Below are 5,737 nucleotides of genomic sequence, written 5' to 3' on the forward strand. Positions count from 1 at the left end.
CCTTTTGCCTGTAGAAAAACTTTTGCCAAAGAATAAGTTTAGGGACTTCCGTAATAGTCCAGTGGTTAAGACTTCATCCTTCCAACGCAGGAGGCACAGGTTCAATCCCTGGTCAGGGAACTAAGATCCCACATGCTGTGGGTGCAGCAATAAAAAAAAGAAAAAATTTAATCAGCGAAATGAGAAAATACAGAAACAAAGGAAATCAGTCCAACAAGACTAAATAATAATAAAGTCATTAAACACAGTCAAGGATTTTCAGTTCCTCCTCAAAGGCTATAGATAATATTCTGAACCATATTCTGTGAGCTGTCTTAGAGATACTAAAACCCTCACCAGGTGGAAGAAGTTATCTGATGACCAGATTGTAGCCATGACATAAACTGCCACAGTTCTGATAATCAGCCTCCAGGAAATGGGAAAAAATTGACTCTGGAACCGAAAATTAATTGTACTTAAAATAATCAAGATAATGCTGGTCAGAATACCACAGGACCAAATTCAAGACAACTGTCAGAAGTGAACTGTCAGAAACTGTGCTGTTTCTACATGTAGTCCCTTCCCTCCATCTGTAAAAGCCCTTGCCCAGTGATTGTCAGTGGTGGTGGAGTGGGCCTTTGGACAGGAATCTAACTCTCCACTCCAGTTCCCAGCATCAGAAGTAAAGCAAGCTTTCCTTTCTACCAAACCTGCTTCTTTATTGACTTTTTAATGGTGAGCAACCAAACCCCCACTTTCCATCACAATAGTGGTTTGGCCTCCATGACAATCCTGCCTTTATCTGGGGAGGAATGGGTTTGATAAGCCACCACAGATCTAGGGCATGATACCATCAGTCACTGGCAGGCTCTTCTCAGATGATTTGTACAAGTCAAACAAGGGACTGGATGCCGTGATCTTAGTTTTCTGAATGTTGAGTTTTAAGCCAACTTTTTCACTCTCCTCTTTCAATTTCATCAAGAGGCTCTTTAGTTCTTCTTCGCTCTCTGCCATAATGGTGTGTCATCTGCATATCTGAGGTTATTGATATTTCTCCCAGCAATCTTGATTCCAGCTTGTGCTTCAAAAGCTGGATTCCAGCCCGACATTTCTCATGATGTACTCTGCATATAAGTTAGATAAGCAGGGTGACAATGTACAGCCTTGACATACTCCTTTCCCTATTTGGAACCAGTCTATTGTTCCATGTCCAGTTCTAACTGCTGCTTCTTGACTTGCATACAGATTTCTCAAGAGGCAGGTCAGGTGGTCTGGCATTCCCATCTCTTTAAGAATTTTCCAGAGTTTGTTGTGATCCACACAATCAAAGGCTTTGGGATAGTCAATAAAGCAGAAGTAGATGTTTTTCTGGAGCTCTCTTGCTTTTTCGATGATCCAACAGATGTTGGCTATTTGATCTCTGGTGGTTCCTCTGCCTTTTCTAAATGCAGCTTGAACATCTAGAAGATCATGGTTCAGGTACTGTTGAAGACTGACTTGGAGAATTTTGAGCATTAATCTGCTAGCGTGTGAGTTAAGTGCAATTGTGCAGTAATTCATGGCAAATAGATGGGAAACAATGGAAAGAGTGAGAGACTTTACTTTCTTGGGCTCCAAAATCACTGCAGATGGTGACTGCAGCCGTGAAATTAAAATATGCTTCTTCCTTGGAAGAAAAGCTATGACCAACCTAGACAGCATATTAAAAAGCAGAGACATTACTTTGCCAACAAAAGTCCATCTAGTCAAAGCTATGGTATTTCCAGTAGTCACGTATGGATGTGAGAGTTGGACTATAAAGAATGCCAAGGGCCAAAGAATTGATGCTTTTGAACTGCAGGGAGATCCAACCAGTTCATCCTAAAGGAAATCATTGGAAGGACTGATGCTGAAGCTGAAACTCCAATACTTTGGCCACCCGATGCAAAGAACTGAGTCATTGGAAAAGACCCTGATGCTGGGAAAGATTGAAGGCGGGAGGAGAAGGGGACAACAGAGGATGAGCTGGTTGGATGGCATCACCGACTCAATGGACATGAGCTTGAGTAAACTCCGGGAGTTGGTGATGGACAGGGAAGCCTGGCGTGCTGCAGTCCATAGGGTCGCAAAGAGTCGGACACGACTGAGCAACTGAACTGAACTGAACTGAAGAACTGAACCACTGAGAAAAAACAGACAGACATGGATGCACCAAAGCAGCAAGAGAAAGGCGTGAACACACAGAGGGGTATATGGCGTCAGGTATATGGTGCATTAGGTGGACAGTGAGGAACCCAACATGGCCAGAGGACAGAACATAAGGAGTGGGTGGACATAAAGGCCAGAGAATATACTAGAAAGATGGGGTGGAGCAGCATAGGAAGTGCTTTCAGGTAATAGGAGACCCTGGAAGGCATTCAGCAGGCGTCATGAAATTGGATCTGTGTTTCTCTAAAGACAAAGGACAAGCGACAGGGAGGAGGGATAGAAGCAGGAAGCCAGGGAGCTACAACAGCATTTACAGAGAACTGGTCCAGCTCCAAGTGGACCTGTCCAATCAACAGAGGGCAGCCAGACATAACCCCTGCCTCTCTCCTAGGGAAAGAAAGGGCCAGGTGGCCAGATCTTCCCACTTTTCATGAAAATCTAAAACTGCATCAATACATTCTGATGTTAACTATCCACGCACCAGCCTGATTCGTAATACTGATTTAAACTTTAAAAAATCATGACAATCAGGCAAGCAAAATGTCCTCTCAGTTAAATTTATGCACAATGAGGAACAAAGAAGGGATTAGAAATCCAGACAGCATAGTTTGGTAATTAAATCCTGCAATCAGACAGCCCTGGATTTGGTTTCATATTTTCCCAGGAGGCCAGGAGTAAGTTATTTAGCCTCTCTAAGCCTCATTATACAAGATGATTGATGGGATTGTTGTGAGGGATAAATTAAATAATGCATGTTAAGACTTTAGTGCAGGATTGGGTATATAGTAAGTGCACAATATGTAAGCATCCTTTGTTCTTATATCTAATGCATTATTATTGTATGTTGTATTTTTCTGTAGTTAATGGATTATTCTCATTTCATAAGTTGAGTTTCAAAGCACCACAAATAACTACTACAATGTTCAAAAAAAAAAAAAAAACACCTATTTCTCTAGTTTTGATACCCATAGTAGTAAGAAAAGTAAGAACAGAAGTAACTGGCATCATTCATCTTCCCTTTGAAAACAAACCAGAATTTATGGCCCTGAAATTCTTTGAGCCTTTCCCCCAAGAATATGAGGCTCTCCCTTCTCTTAAAGTCTTGTAAGTAAGTTTTTAACTTGACAGACGTTTTCCAGCTTACATTTTCAACACTAGAGTTTTGTAGACATTTAAAACACCTAAACCTAAACTTAAAATTAGAGGCAAAGTTGACTATTTAAAGAAGCCTATATGAACAAATATCTTTCTTGCTAAAGATAAGGGTTCAGTGATTTACACTTAATCCCCCAAATGTTGGGGACCCAAGTTTGCTCAGAGAGCATTTAGTAGAAGATTAGCAGCAGCTGTTTTGTCTGACCTGTTCTTGGGTTTCATGTCTGTCTTCCAGCGAAATAGGAAAGGAAAGATTAGGCTGCAGAGGGTCAGAATGCAAATAACTCTGAACTGAGATCACTTACATTGCATTGGGCAGAACTCTTCCAACTGCAAATGTCTGCAAACTAACCCATACAAGCTTTAACCGAAAGGATGATCTATAAGCCTTGGGCATGGCTGGGTGCAGGGGTTCAGGTAAGATTATCAGGAGCTGTTCTTTGTAGACTTCTGTCTTCTTCGGCCCTGTTTTCCTCTGTGTGGGCTTTGCTCTCACCAGGCTCTTTCCATATATGGTGGACCTTCATAGCTACAGGTGTGCAGCAGCCTGTGGCTCAGAATCCCAGTGGGGAGTTCTTAGAAAGTCTTGGCATTGAGTCTCCCTGGCCTGCTTTGAGTTAATTTCCCTCTTCCTGAGTTGATTGCTGTGGCCAGTAGAATAGACTATTCTAAGGGGTTAAGATGAAGCCTGGGTTTATTCCTGGAGTTAGGGATAGAATGAGCTAGAGGGAAGCCACCTGGCTTGAGAATGAGGAAGAGACATTCCCCTAAGGCAAAGGGATACTGGAAAGTGGAATGGATTGAAAGCAGGGAAAAGTCCAGGTGCCTGCCTCCAAGGTGCCAGTGCCCTCCACTACAAAATCCAAAAAAACCGGTGACTTGATTTGCAGCCCAACATGTAGCAAGCAGTTCTGCTAATGCCTGAAAACTAGCTACTAGATCAGTCATCACCAGGAAGACAAGCTGAGAGTAGAGTCTAGCGCTAGCACCTCTGCGTTCCCAGGGCAGCACTGTCAGTTTTGACTTTATGAAGCAAAATGCGATTTCTTCTTCCTTGGAATTTAGAGTGCTTTTCAAAAAACTTGCTATTGGGAGGATTTAGAGTTACGTAAGAAATTCCTGTTGATAAAACCAAGTGGACCCTGGCATGGAATTACTGGGTGAAGTTAAGATTGTTCTACCATGAACTGTGTAAAAAGTAGGGCCAATGAACTTGCTGATTTCCTAAGGGCAAGACTTAGAGTGAACTGCAAATAATCACATTTCTTTGAATGGCCAAGTCTCCTCACAACCATAGCATCTATATAGTCCTTTAGTCTGTTATCTCATTTTTGCAAACCAGACTTTGAACTGCTATAAATTTCCTTGTAAAGCTCCCTCTTGTAATTAACAGCATGATTGTGCAGCAAGAAGAGATTAAGATTTGGGATCAAAAGCTTTGACTTCAAGTCTCCAGCAGTCTTCTTTTTGGGCCTCATATGTGTTTTATTTTAGTTTTTATCAAGATATAATACTTGATATAGAACATTGTGTTTCAGGTGCACAGCGTAATGTGAAATGATCACCACAAGTCCAGCTAATATCCATCGCCACACATAGTTACAGAGGCTTTTTATTCTGGTGAGAATTTTAAGATCTGCTCTCTTAGCCCCTTTCAAATACACGTGTGTGTGCATGCTCAGTCGCTCAGTCCTGTCCAACTCTTTGCGACCCTGTGGACTGTAGCTGACAGGCTTCTCTGTCCAGGGAATTTTCCAGGCAAGGATGCTGGACTGGGTTGCCATTTCCTACTCCATTCAAACACACAACACAATATTATTAACTGTAGTCACCATGCTGTCCATTACCTCCTCATCCAATGTGCTTCTTGCCAGTCGCATGTCTTTATGTTCTGTGAACCTGTTTCCTTTTCTCTCAAATACCTATAGAATTCCTGCCCTATCTACCTCACCAGATTTTTATGAGAAGCAAATATGATCATGTTCAGGAAGCCAATATTTAAACTATCAAGTGTTCTACTTTATTGTAAGGTAGACATGGAGTTATTCTATAATAAAACTTCTGCTTACAGAGCCACTCAACTTCAAACACGTTCCTAGACTCTCCCCCAAGTGGGCAGCTATTCATATTTGAATATTTCATAAATGTGGATGGAAGCTTTTTGAAGGCTTAGGCTGCCTTCCTTTGAGAGAAAGGAAATCTTATTTTCTCCTTTAATATAATAATTATGGCTTATTTAGTGGATTTTTAAATTTCTTTGTAATTAATCTATTTTTCCTTCGGATTATGGATGTATTTCTTGAGACAATAATTGTTTCATCTGTATGTCATTTCTGGTTGCCATTTTTTCCATCTTGGATCCCTTTTCATTTCCTTCCCTTAGGTCTAAACTCGGTTTCCCGGTTCCCACCTCAAC

Source organism: Moschus berezovskii, chromosome 2 (assembly GCF_049115385.1).
Source record: "Moschus berezovskii isolate FMDL1 chromosome 2, NW_MosBer_1.0, whole genome shotgun sequence".
NCBI lineage: Eukaryota > Metazoa > Chordata > Mammalia > Artiodactyla > Moschidae > Moschus > Moschus berezovskii.